Raw genomic sequence first — 14,404 nt, 5'->3', positions numbered from 1 at the left:
AACACACAGAACTCCTGCATCTAAAAAACTTTTCAACACTCTTCCGAGCTTCTCAGGGACTCGGTCTACTGGCCCACGGAACAAACACGTTATTTGGCCCTCTAAACGCGCACTTAACCCTCGGGCTACAGACAAATGACCTCTGGCCACTTACGGCGTGCCGGTCCACGACGCGTTCCCCCGCCCGACCTCCTAGAGTCGCCTCCGGCCCACGTGGGAGTCCAGGCCAGAGTCCGGGCTCGGGCGCGGCAGGAGGGCACAGCCAGGCGGCCTTGTCCCTGCTCTGAGTGTGGCTCACCTGCCTGGCTCCCCTGCCGGTGCGGATCGCAAGCCACGCCCCGCAGCGTAACCGCGGCTTCTGACTACCCCAACTTTACCAGGAACTTACTAGGCAACCATGAAAGGCTTATATAAATACCCCATAGTTGTTCTCACTCTCCAGGGTGGAAACGGACTAACTTTTTTATTCCCTCTTACTCAATGATTAACAAAACCCAAACTTTCCAACTTCATTCCCAGTGACCTTTCACCCTAACATTCTCCAATACCTGTTCTACCGACATTATTAAACCTCAGTGTCAAGTTACCATCATCATTAATTGCCACCAACTGTGCTACAGTTGGTATTTGATACATCCTCAGTGAACGGTGTCTTGGGTTGGTTTACGTTTCCCTGAAGTTTACAGAAATCAGTGTGACAAACACGAACGGCAGACGCCTCCCCCGCCCTAGGCAAGTACTTGAACAGTCACCTCAGAGATCAGGACGCACAGACATGAGAGCATCCAGCTGAGAACAGGGGCGGAGGCCTGCAGATCTGGGCTCGGTCCCAGCTCGAGCTCGGCCCCACTGGCTGACTGCGGCGGCTGACACGTGGGAGGCTCCGAGCGTGGAGCAGGGGCGGCTCTCCCCCTGACAAGGCCACTGAGGGCCGAAGGGGCTCCAGCCTGTGACTCAGCACAGAGGCGGCAGTTCCGGGCCCTGGCGAGGGCATAGGCAAGAACTCACAGCCTTACTTGAAAAGTTACATTTACATGTTCTCACATTTTTATCCCACTACAAGAACTACACTAATTTCTAATGCGCGACGAATGGTGTTGTCAGAAGCTAACAGGGGTGGACGACCAGCTACCACCACTTTGAACCACTCGACGAGCCCGACGACAAAGCTGAGAGCCATCCCACCTGTAGCCAGGTTTAACGTAGGCCTTGTGACCCAACTTACAAATAAATTTAATTTCTTGTCGCTGAAATAATTTCAAGCCCAGAACCATGCACAGCTACTGCCTGTGGCAGGAATCCTAGGAATGACAGGATTCCAGCAGAGGGTGTCAAAAATCCGACAGGTGAGAAGGGGGACAGGGAACCTGGGGAGCAGCAGACCCGCTGGCTGACTCTGGGTGAAACGTCTGATGAGAGGAGATACAAACGTAACAAAATGCCCGAACACGACACCCTCAAGAGGGTGCCAGTGTGGACAGACGCCAGGCTCTAGGAACAGCCGGCAGCCTGGCTCTAGAGGAAAGACAGGAGGGGACGGTGGAGGACACACCAGGATGCTCACGGCCCACCGGCTACGACGGCAGGAGGGTGAGGGTGTGGTCGCTCACCACTAAGTGGGACCTTTTCCCACCCACTCCTATAATCACGTGAATTTCACATCATGCTTTTCAGTGAGATGCACCTAAGTCTAAAACTCTACACAGTATCTGGCCCCGGCTTAATCAGACCCGTGGCCCAGGGAGGTGTTTTTGCCACGGCTTACTCCACAGCCCAGAAAACCACAGCTTCTCCCTGGAGAAGCACACGAGGGTCAAACTCCCGCACAGCAGAACGTGTGAGGAGGCGGCGCTGGTCAGTCTCCAGAGGGAGGGGTGATTCCGACCCTCTCCCAAGCTCACTGCAGAACAGAATTACTGGAGGTGATGGTTAATGTTACTAGATTCATCTGGGTCCTTCCCTCCATGGACCCTGCTCTTTCCTTCTTTCCCTCCCTCTCAAACAGATCGTACGATGGCTTCAGAACACTGAAATTATTCCTCAGTTCCCTTCATGAAATGTGAGCATTAAAAATAATTACAGGATGAAAATGAAATCAAGTGGAAAGGATTTTAATTTTTTTTATTTTTGAGAGAGAGAGCGCGCGAGTGCACAAACGGGGTTGGGTCAGAGAGAGAGGGAGACACAGAATCCGAAGCAGGCTCCAGGCTCCGAGCTGTCAGCACAGAGCCCGACGCGGCGCTCGAAGCCACAAACTGTGAGATCATGACCTGAGCCGAAGTCGGACGCCCAACCGACTGAGACACCCAGGCGCCCCTAAAGCGGAAAGGATTAAATGAAATAACGCATGTAAGGCAGTGACCGTGACAAACACTCACATACTAGCTTTAGTATTTTGTAGAATAAAGTTAGATAGCCTGTATTTTAAACCTTTTAAAAACCAGATTGTTTTTCTTCAGTTAGCAACTCTAGAGGTGGAAGATGCACTCAACCCCCAGACTAAATAAAACACAAAGTCGACCAGGCAGCTCGGACAGCTCCAGCTCGGAGTCGACAGGTTGCGAGGCCAGCCCTCTCCCAGAAGCGGATAGGCACGCGTAACAGCAAAGCAGCAATTCTGATACTAGACCCACTGATAACTAAACCTAAGCGCTAAGCATTTTCCAAATGCTGTTCCCAGCTTCCATTTCCATCACTAAGTCAAGTCCACACGTAACCTTAATCTTCCTACTGTACCGCAGCCCTGCCCCCACCAGGCTCAGCCTGAGACCCAAGGGAAATCACACGAACAGTAGGTGAAAAAGCGGACTGGAAACGTCTTCAATGGCATCAGAAAACCCTGGAAAGAATTTGAGGTCGACACTTTGCAAACAGATGTGCTACCAAGAGGGACACGGCCCAGGCTCCACCGCCCCCATTTCCCCAGTCCCTTCCAGGCTGCTCCCTTCTCAAAGTGTCCTGTGCTGACTGCTAGGGCCTTACCAGGCCCCAACTGCAGGGCCAGAGCCCCAGGGCAGGACTCCCCCAGGCTGTCCCGCCTGGCAGATTTGCATGAGGGGGCTTGGGCAAGAGCCCCACAGTGCAGGAGGGGCCTCCTCTGCCCTACTAAGAGAAGCCTCTTCAGAAGGGGCAGCTTTCTAAGCTCAGGAGACAGAGGGCCAAGAGCGGCCTGTGCAAGCGGGAAGGAGTACGCCCCTACATCACCCCAAGTGTCTCCCTTGCTCTTGGTTGCCGAGTGGCTAAGACAGCATGCAAGTCAGCACACGCAGGCAAAGGACAGGTCCTCTGTTTAGGCTGAACTTTGGCTACAAACCTAAGGAACTAAGTATCTGTATAAACATGCAGTTCTTAGCAGGCTTCTAAAATCAGATTAAAAAAATTTTTTTTACCGTTAAGGGCCACATGGGTGGCTCAGTCGGTTAAGTATCCGACTCCTGATCTCAGCTGAGGTCTTGATCTCAGGGTTGTGACCTCGAGCCCCAAACTGGGCTCTGCGCTGGACAGAAGCCAATCAATCAATCAATCAATCAATCAATAAAACTCTTAAGTTACACTATGCTTCTCCTTTAATGCCTCTTGAGTACATATGGTTATATTGATATCATACAATAGAGATGAAAACATAAAACTTAGTTTTTGTTCTTCAATGCTTTAACCAAGAATGAACTTGAGGCACCTGGGTAGCTCAGTCTGTCGAGCATCCTATTCCTGATTTTGGCTCAGGTCACCATCCCAGGGTTGCGGAAGCAGGAGCATGGAGCCTGCTTGGGATTCTCTCTCCTTCCCTCTGCCCGATACCCCGCTCACGCACACTTTCACTCTCTTTTTCTCTAATATATATATATATATATATATTTAAATACATATATGTTAAAAAGAATGAATTTTAGTTCTCTGAGCACATATAATTTGAATTTTTACTATTTAGAATGTCCGTACTAATCTAGTAAACATCCAGAAAAGATGCCTGAAAAATCATGAAAATTACAAGTCACACAAGGTTGAAAACAAAGCTTTAAGCGAAAGGCAAAGCCAGAGACAGAAAAAACTAGTATCTCTGAAATATCAGCACACAATAATTTGTTAGGAAACGCTATCCGTTCTAAAGAAAAACTGGAGACAAGAACCTCCTCTCACCCTACAGACCACAACTGCACCACCCAGTCGGTAACGGTGTCTAAAGCACTGTCTACAGAGATGGACAGGTCAAGTGGATTGAGACTCAACGAGCCCAAGCGGAACAGACCAGTGCAGCTTTCCGACCGGAAATCCCCAGAAACAACCTGCCGTGGGTCCACCTCATCATCCCTGTGCAAAGCGGCCCTCTCCCCGAGGCAAAGGTCAGAACCGGCGGCTCTCGTCTGTGACCTGTCCACGGGGACAGCGGCAATCAAAGGGGACAGTGACAGACTCTCCTCCCAGCTCTGGGCGCAGCTCCAGACACCGCCATCTGCCACAAGAGCCATCCCAGAGGGACGTTCTGTGCTGACGGCACAGGGCTCCTGCCGCACAAGGCAGGCCCACAGCGGCCCCCAGGACGTGCATGCACGCCTAACAAGCGTTCTAACGCCACCCTCACCCGCCCTTAATCACCCAGGGCTCTGTTTTCAAAGGGCAGCTGCCCTGCAACCGGGTGTTCCATTTGTTAAGTCCTCTGCAAACATGAATTGCTTTTCAAACTAAAATGAGTCTTTAAAAATTAGAACGAAATCTTAATGTAACTGTTCTGCTCAGATCTTAATCCTGTTAAAATTAGATAATGTAGACTAATAAAAACACCAGTTATTTCTGCCTACAGATTAAAAAAAAAAGCATAATGCAGTCTAAGTAAAAGTATAAAAAAAATCATAATTTGGGTTAGAAATTGGCATTCATCTGTTTTTATCTTAAGAAACAGAACAATGTTAGTTTATGAAATACTACAATTCATACTAACTCAGAATCCTAAAAATGAACTGGGTATTTAAAACAGTGAATCAGGGGCGCCTGGGTGGCCCAGTAGGTTAAGCAACCGACTTTGGTTCAGGTCACGATCTCGCAGCTTGTGAGTTTGAGCCCCTTATAGGGCTCTGTGCTGACAGTTCAGAGCCTTCAGCTTTCTGATTCTGCGTCTCCCTCTCTCTCTGCCCCTCCTTTACTAGTGCTCTCTCTCAAATACAAACATTTAAAAACTAAAAAAAGGTTGTTAAAAAGAAAATAGTGAATCAGATACAAACGACTAACACAAACATACTTGAAAGGCCCTCACAGAATGCTAAATGTTATCTGTATGTACATACTGTCTATGTCCACACACACACACACACGTATTTCAATGTTTTTTAAACTTGTAGAAGACACCACTAAACTTAATGGTAAAATTATAGAGAATGGGACTTCCACGTTTCATTTACACTCTTCTGCTCTGCTCAACAATTCTTTTAAAGAGTAGGTATTGGTCTTGTAATTTCAACAACTAACCCAGTAAGTACAATTAAAAAAAAAAAAAAAAAAAAGGCTTTTCTGGTCTTCATTTGTGAAGCAGGCTCTGAAATTCAGCCGAGAGACCCCAGAGCGAAGGGGAACGACGGTGCACTTACAGCTGCGTGGTGCCATCAAATGGGAGTGTCACCCGAGGAGTGGACTAGTGACGGCCCGAGCCTGCTCGTGTCGCCTGGCACAGGGTAGAAGGACTCCACAAAAGTCATCGGCAGCAACAAGTCTGCACTGAGAGATAGTTTTCGGCCAAGGAAAGTTTCTCTTGGCGAGGAATGTAAGACACAGGAAGAGACTAGGCTGATGGGTTTGTTTTCGTCGACACAGCTCTGGGCTTGTAGAGAAGGTGATTGCTTCTCTGCACCCCTTACATCTCCCGATGATAAGGGCTCTTGATGATAAGGGCTCTTTTTAAATAACAAGCCCGCTTCCTCTCACATTGGGATTATCATGACGTTTCAGCAAAAGCGCGAAGTCGAGCCACTTATCTGTACATGTTAACACAGACAGTCCTTCATCTGAGACCTCAGGGCATCGACAACGTAGCTTTACTGTGTTGCTTCACACCCGGAAGTCACCACACCCCCCTACAACCAACACAGTTAGCAGGCCTGCCCGAGGCGTCACTTCCACAGCAGCAACCGGGCGTCGTTTCCCAGGCTCCACCACGCCCGATGGCGCCGCCACTGGGAGCTCGGACCGCGTGCGGCCACTGTGACACGGGAGGAAGACCCAACTGGGAGGTCTGCCTTTTTCTTACTGTTTTATAGGATGTCAACCATACGCGTCACACAGGCCCGGGACGTCCCCATTTGCCAATGAACTGGCCTCCGGTGACCTGGGCTGTGCTGTCAGTCCTTCCCTGACTCTCATGTCCATCGGGCTCAGAAAGGCCTCCCCCAACCCAAGAACACACGAAGAGTCTGTTACGGATTCTATTACTCTGACTTGATTTACCTAACCCGTGATTCCTTTGTATCTAAGTCAGGCAAGCACCCAACTTTACTTCGTGTTGAGCATTTCCATCAGGACGGCCTGCAATAACTAAATCCGGGCTGTCCAGATCAGCCACCAGCCTGCTTCTCTCCTTCCAGTGGCTCACCCCCTCTTCAGTCCTGCTCCCCCTGCTTGCCATCTCCTGCTGGCTTCCGGCAAGCACTGCTGACTAGTTCCGCCCTCTAGACCTGCCCCCTCAAGCCAGAATACTGGCAGAATGGTCTACAAAAAGATCAACCACCTCACTGCCTCCACATGCCACCCTGGCTCCCTAGCACCCAGACACAAGACGTGAGAGACTGAATGCACAGAACCCTCCACCCAGACGCCCCACTTCCCCTCTCCATCTGCCAGCAATCCGCAGGGCAGCCTCACTGAAAGCCTGGACTCAAGACAACCCTCCTCTCCTTATCCCATTTACACACCGTTCCTACACTCTCCCCTCGTCTGGGATGTCCTCCTGATTCCCCGTCCTCATTCCCTTGGGCTCTTTCCACCCCAAATGCTCCTGGCTACCTTCTACTCATCCTTGGAGTTCAGAGCTGAGACACCGCCTCCAGAAAGCTCTCCTGGAGCTCCCAACCCCCATGTCCCAGTTAGATGCTAGCTTTAGTGCTCCCCAGCAGCCCTCACTTGACAGAAACTGTAATAACTACCTATTAATGGGTCTTTCCCTCCACCTCAACCCTGAACTCTCTGAGCCAATGAACCCTTCGTAGGTGTCTGCACCGTGGGGCACTCACTGCTGCGTGCCTTTAGACTGAAAATCCTCGAGTCCCTCAGCGGTCTCTCCACTGCTCATCAGTGTGCTGGGCAACACCACGGTCGAGAGCTACACACGTGCACGGACAGGGAGGGTCGTGCATACCTGGGCCACCTCATTTTCCCCAATGCATTCAAAGCACGTTTCCTGTTTCCTCACCTGATCAAAACAGCTGTATCAGCTTCGTTTTATTTCCAACTGCAACTGGCAACAGCAATTCTCGGATTTTAGTTGTGCCACGAACGTAAACACTTAACGCACACAGTTCTCAATGACCCTTTTGATGCTCTGTCCTCCCATCCGCGAAGCACCAGGCTAAAAATGAGGGTCTTCTGGTAGTGAAAAGGTTTGCAGCATAAGCAACAAGTGAAGACACCATCCAACGGATCTGTTTTCCATATTCTAGATATAGCTCACATCTTCTAATAACATTAATTGAAGATCAAACAAAATAAAGACAAGGACTAAAAAAGCACCCAGGCAAAGCACCGCTTTGTTTTGAAGCTACTCAGGTGCCCAGAGAGGCTTCTCCCCCCTGCTGGGAATCGCTGATCTATACCCAGTGTTCTCCCCACTCCTTGCATCTGGGACCCGCGCTTTCATTCTGCACAAACATCAGAAAGCATCTGTCACATGGTTACCTCTTCAACGAAAATTTGCAACCAGTGACCAATCACTGAGTGCCCGTGTGACTAAACCAAGGACGACGCGCCCAAATAACAAGCATGGTTAATTACAGATGCGATTCAAACCGCAAGACCGCCTAATAATCACACGAGTTACTTAATGAAGTAGAACCGACTACAACATACGATTATGACAAACGACGCATCATAAGCAGCAGAAGTTCCCCTCTGCCAACCCTGTTCATTTGGGTCCAGTGGAAGTGAACCGGTTTCACACGCGCATCAGCAGGTCCACACTCCTCCACACGAAATCCAGAGGGGCGAGCAGCCCTAACAGCAATGAGTTCCGAGGGGAGGAAGACAGAGAATGGGCACAGCTATTCCACTGAGAGGTGCAGCAGCACCTCAGGTCCCACGTCACTCCTGCTGGGACACCATCAGTGTCTTGTTCCCGCCCGCCCTGTGAACCCAGATGTGGACGCTCCTTCCTGTGGTGTCCTCAAGACCGCCGCACCTGAACCAGCAGTGGGCCTCACGGTCACTGCAATTCCCTGGGCTCTTGCCTCACCCTGAAGTATTTAGGTGAGGACGGGAGCTGCAAAGCTGAAAGATGCAACTTTCATCCCCCGTCACTTCTCTCAAAAATGTCGTCTGGCATTTATACTGTTAGCAAATTCAAACTGGCTCTATTTTCAGAATCTGGAGACCATCTGACCATCATAAATTCAGACCAGAAAACAATGGTTATGAGCAGACACTCCATCAAATGCCAGCTTTCTCTGAAAATAGGTCACCCAAGAATTTCCAGTTTAAAATGGTGCACGGCGGGGGGGGGGGGGGGGGGGGGGGCACCTGGGTGGCTGGGTTGGTTGAATGTCTGACTCTTGATTTCGGCTCAGGTCATGATCCCAGGGTTGTGGGCTTGAGCCCCACGTTGGGAGTGGGGAGTCTGCTTGGGATTCTCTCTCTCTCTCTTTTTCTCTCTCTCCTTCTGCCCAGATCGCTCATTGGGCACACACGCACTCTCCCCAGCTTGCACACACACACACTCTCTCCCCAAAATATAAATTAAAAAAATGTTTTAAATGATGCACTGAACAAAGATGGCACACCCCTCCTAAAAAGGCATATCTCCTAAAGGCATATATCCACAGAGCAAAACAAAGGAGGAGAACACAATAAATAGCAAGAACCTGGAAACTAGAAAGCAAAGGGATAAATGAAAACACACCTATGCCATAAAAAGCTGGATCATAAGCTTACAATGAGGAACATGGAGAAACAACGCGATTGTCATCATGGAACCCCCAAATGGTTAAGACAGTGGCACCTGCGTACATCTACAAGTGAGTGTGTAGAAAAGAACCAAAAATACAGGAAGAATCAAACGCTGGAAGTCTGTTTAAGAAGCAGTCAGACAAAACCACGTGATCGTGCAGGAAAAGCACTTGTCAAAACGCAACATTCTTTCATGATAAAAATGTTCAACAAACTAGGAACGGAAGGGAATTTCCCCAACCTGATAAAATGCATTTACTCAAACCCACCGCCAACGTTATACTCTATGGTAAAAGACTGAACGTTCTCCCCTAAGATCAACAAGACAAGGACGCCCGCTTCCACCACGGCTATTCAACATTGTACTGGAGCTCCAGCCAGAGCAGTCGGGCAAGAACAAGAAACAAAAGGCATCAAATTGAAAAGGAAGAAGCAAAGCTATCTCCATTCACAGATGGCACGGTCTCATGTATGGAAACTCTTAAAAAACTTACAAAAAACTATAAAAACTAACAAATTCAGCAAGGTTGCAGGATACACAATCAACACACAAAAATCGGTTGTATTTCTACAAACTAACAATGAGCGATCTGGAAATGAAATTAAGAAAAATATTCCTCTCACAACAGCATCAAAAAGAACAACACGTTTAGAAATAAATTTGACCAAAAAAGTACAAGACTGGTATGCTGTAAATTACAAAACACTGCTGAATGGAAGAAAAATACATGGAAAGACATTCCTTGTTCGTAGACTGGAAGAGTTAGTATTTTGAAACACAGAAACACACTCCTAAGAGATCTACAGATTCAATGCAATCTCTATCAAACCCCAACGGCCTGGTTTTGCAAATACGGTAAAATTAATCTTTAACTTCATATGGAACTGCAATGGACCCCCAAACAGCCAAAAACAATCTTGAAAATGAATAACAAAGTTGAAGGACTCCCACTTCCCGATCTCAAAATGCACTACAAAACAGTGTTGTTCCTTGCATAAGGATAGATATGTAGACTAACAGCACAGAATTGAGAGTCCAGAAAATACATCCATACATTTACGGTCAACTGATTTTCTACAAGGATACCAAATCAAAGAACAGAGTTTTCCACGGCGATGCTAAGACAAATGGACATCCACATGCAAAAGAATGAAGCTGGACCCCCACCTCACAGCACATACAAAAATTTACTCAAGACCGATGGAAGTCATAGATGCCTTAAACTTTAAGACTCTTAAGTGAAAAATAGGGGTAAATCTTCACGATCGTGGATTTGAAATGGTTTCTTAGATATGACACCAAACACATAAGCAACAACAACAAAAAACAATGGATGAACTGGACTTCGTCCAGAAAAGATAAAGAATCGGCAAAGAAACCGAACACACATTTCTCCAAAGAAGATACACAAATGGCCAACCAGCACGTGAAAAGATGCTCATCAGTCATTAGGTAAATGCAAATCAAAAAGAGACCCCACTTCACATCCACTAGGAAGACCATTACAAACAGAACAAAGCAAAAACGGAAGATTACAAGTCAGGAGAGGATATGGAGAGACCGGAACCCTTACACAGAGTTGGTGGCAATGTAAAATGGTGCAGCAACTGTGGAAAACAGTTTGGTGGTTCCTCTACACGTTAAATAGAACCACCATATGACCCAACCACTCCACTCCTAGATACATACCCGGAAAACTGAAAACAAGTACTCAAACAAAAACTTGAGTACAAATGTTCTCCGGAGCATCATTCATAATAAGAAATGAAAACAACTCAAAGGTCCACTCACTGATGAGTGGATGGGAAACGTGGTACACTCGTGCTGTGGAATATTATGCAGGCACAAAGAGGCACGAAGTACCGACACATTGTACAACACGGATAAACCTTGAAAAATTTATGCTAAGGGCAAGAAAGCAGACACAAAAGATCACATATCGGACGAACCCGTGTATATAAAAAATCCAGAATACACAAATCCGTGGGCGGAAAACAGATTAGCAGACGCCAGAGCTCGGAAGCAGCGGGCAGCGGGGATGTGCCTGCTACCGGGTTGGGGGCTCCCCCGGAGGGTGCAGAACAAGCAGTTGTGAAACCAGACAGTGGTGACGACTGTGCACGGCGCTCAATGCCACTGAGCTGTACAGATTCCAGTGGCAAATCCTGTGTTAAGCGTCCTACCACAATTAAAAAAAAAAAGTAGCAGTTAGCTACTAGGCGTCAAGGCCCTTCCTACCTTCCCGTAAAAAAGACGGGAGGATAAAAACCAAGGGTTCTCTACACCAGAGGGTAAGAGGAAAACTCAAGTTCCAGGAGGTCTTGCTGAAGAGGGAGAGGAGTGAGCACTTCCTTACTAGTTTTTGGAGGCCACAGCCACACTCTTGCGGCCAACTTTGAAAACAAGGCGAGAGGCTGGAAAGCCCTTCTTTGAGAATATAAAAAGCCCATTAAAAGGACCTAAAGATACGAAAGCCAACTGCTATCAGCCAACAGCCCTAAGACCAAAGCAGGTGCACAGAACCTCCAAAGGACCGTGCGGGACCCCACTCTCTTCGGGATCACCCAACATTTCGGCTAAGATATACCAAAGCGAGCAAACGCTGAGGTTACGGAGGGAGACGATGAGGTGCTACCACATTTACAAAGTAAGTGTGTCACTAAGTTTTAGAGGAAAAAAGCTCTGGGAAATTGAAAATATGTTGGCCAAGGGGCGCCTGGGTGGCTCAGTCGGTTGGGCGTCTGACTTCGGCCCAGGTCACGATCTTGCAGTTCGTGGGCTCGAGCCCCGCGACCGGCTCTGTGCTGACAACTCAGAGCCTGGATCCCGCTTCGGATTCTGTGCCTCCCTCTCTCCCCCCCCCCCCCCCCCCACTTGCACTCTTTCTCCCTCCCTCAAAAATAAATAAAACATTGAAAAAAATGTTAAATATGGTGGCCAAAATAAAATGCCAAATAAAAGAGTTAGAGGAAGATTGAGGAAATCGCCTACAAAGCGAAACAGAAAGACAAAAATGGGAAAGATAAAGACTTTATTTCTGAGTAGAAATAAGGTCCAAGAGGTCCAATGCCCAAGTAACAGTATTTCTAAAACACACAGAAAAAAGAAAACTGAAACAAGATAGAGAGGAGAAACTTGTCAGAGGAACTAATCTGGGAAAATACCCCAGGACTAACCAAGCATCATGAGTTTCCCGACTTGGAATAACCGTATAAACCGAAATGGATGAAAACAAACCCAAACCCAAGGTTCCAGGCCGAGGCGTCCGGGGGCACAAACGGCTTGTAAACCCAGGCCCCAGGGCAGCTCCCACCTGGGCAGCAGCCCCGGAAGCTCAGAAAACGCCCACGAGCCGAGCCGAGCCGAGCCGAGCCTTTCCGACGTGGGGTTACGGGCACGGGCACGCAGCCGAGCGACGGAGGCGCTGGGGAGCCCTGCCCACCAACAGCGGCAGCGCGGCAGCAACCGGGCTACCCGCAGGCTGTTCCCTGCGGCCGTGGACCGGGGACCGGGCCTGCGGCTCGCGACTGCGACGTGGGATGACGGCCCCGCCCGGCAGCACAGGTGCGTTCTGTCTGCGGGACGCAGAGCAGGAAAAGGGGGGCGTCCGGAGCCGGACACGCAGGGCGGCCCCTCGACCCAACCCAGGACTCCTGGGAGGCCGAGCACCCCGAGGCCGGGAACCGGACGAGTGAGAGGGGGGACAGAGGTAAGGGGCGCCCGAATGAGGCGGGTGCGGGGGGAGGCGGGGTACGGGGGCGCCCCGGGGTGTGTGGGGGGGGAGGGCTGGGGTCGGGGCAACGCGGGTGAGGAGGGTCGGGGGCGCACGGGCGTAGGGGGGGGGGTCGAGGGTGCCAGATCGCCCAGGTGTGTGGGCGGGAGCGGGGATCCACGATGCGTGGGGGGGGGGGGGAGGTCGCCCGGGTGTACCCGGGGCGGGGGGCGGGAGCACCCAGGGTGGGCGAGGGGCGGCGGCGACAGAGGCTTTCGGACGCGCACGCGTCCCCAGCGCCCCGCCGGGACCCCGGCACGCCACTGACGTCGGGCGGAGGGGACGCCCCGGGCCAGGCCTGCTCCGAACCCGGGCCAGGTGCGGGGACGCTCGGGGCTGAGGAGGGGGCGGCGGCCGTTGGCCGCCCAGGCGGGGCCCGAGGCTCGGCCCGCGCCGGTCGCCGCCTGTCCGCCGCTCCCGCCCGCGTTGAGGGACGCCTTGGCCCCAGTCCTGTGCCCGCAGCCGGCCTCGCCGGGCCCCGGCCCTCCACCCCCACCCAGGAGCTCACCTGCCTCGCGCCACAGCCACCTCCGCCGGGCGCCTCTGCTGCCGCCCGGGGCCTGGTCCGCGCCGCCCAGACTCGATCCCGAGAGGAGACCTTGCGGACGCCAGCCAATCGCGCGCCGCGCCCGGAGGCGGGGCGGGAGCGACACGGACTTCCACCAATCTCGAGCGCGCCGCCTGAAGCTCCTCGGTCAATGAGGAGGCGGCCTATCCAGGGGCCTGGCCTATCGGAAGCTGAGGCCGGGTCCCCGAGGCGGAGAAGTGGGCGGGGCTTCGAAGCGCCGCGCCGTACGGCGGGAGGGGCCTTACGTCGCGGGGGCCGTGGAGCGGAGGCGGGAGCGCGACCGCCGGGAAGGGGGGCCGCTACGGTCGCCCGACTCCCTAGTCCTGTCCCGGCCCCGCGGAGCTGGGGGCCGCGATGGCGCCCCGCCCCGTGTCTCCCGGTCCACTTCTGCCCGCTGTCCGGGCGGCGCCGGAAGGGACCCTCCGCCCCCCTCTACGGAAGGGGAGACAGGCTGGCGGGCGGGAAGGCCGGAGCGAGTACTCGCCTCTCCGCTCCGAGCCGCGCGCTAAGGCCGCGTCTGCAGGGCCGCGGATGGGCGCTCACCCCGGAGCTCGCTCCCTGAAGGGGAGTTCGGGGGTCCGCGCCCGCGCGTGCGCAGGAGCGGCCAGCCCAGCTGGCCGCACAGGTCGCCTTAGAGGTGCACAGATAGCTGCACAGGTAGCCGTTTTGGTTTCGAGGTGGGGGCAGGAGGTCAAAAATATCCTTGGCCAAAACAATAGAAACAGAGGCACTTACTGGAGTCACGTGCAAAGGGGAAACCGAGCAGGATGGGATGCGGTCGAAGGGAGAAGCGGTCGAAGCAGAGATGACAGTGGCCTCTTCTCCGCGAAGCCCACCGCCCGCGCGCGCACACACAGTGATGGGAGGAAACCCACAGCCCCCCTCCCCTGTATCGTGTCTCTGCCACCTGGGGAGTATCAGTGAT

General features: G+C 51.6%; 1 protein-coding gene across 13 annotated transcripts in view; it reads right to left on the bottom strand.

Moving 5' to 3' along the window:
• SUN1 (Sad1 and UNC84 domain containing 1) overlaps nt 1-13,542 on the bottom strand; it is a 53,451-nt gene extending 39,909 nt beyond the window's left edge. For 10 of the 13 annotated variants that reach the window (XM_040455671.1, XM_040455673.1, XM_040455678.1 and 7 more), the window contains exon 1: nt 753-771. The gene's annotated coding sequence lies outside the window, so the exon portion shown is untranslated. Of the gene's footprint in view, nt 1-154; nt 267-752; nt 772-13,419 lie in introns of those variants that run through there. The other 3 variants (XM_040455675.1, XM_040455676.1, XM_040455685.1) reach the window with 3 other exon arrangements.
• Nucleotides 13,543-14,404: the final 862 nt, after the last annotated feature.

The sequence above is a fragment of the Herpailurus yagouaroundi genome, unplaced genomic scaffold, assembly GCF_014898765.1.
Source record: "Herpailurus yagouaroundi ecotype Mexico unplaced genomic scaffold, PumYag 216, whole genome shotgun sequence".
Classification (NCBI taxonomy): Eukaryota; Metazoa; Chordata; class Mammalia; order Carnivora; family Felidae; genus Herpailurus; species Herpailurus yagouaroundi.
This window is presented reverse-complemented; position numbering and strand designations above follow the sequence as displayed.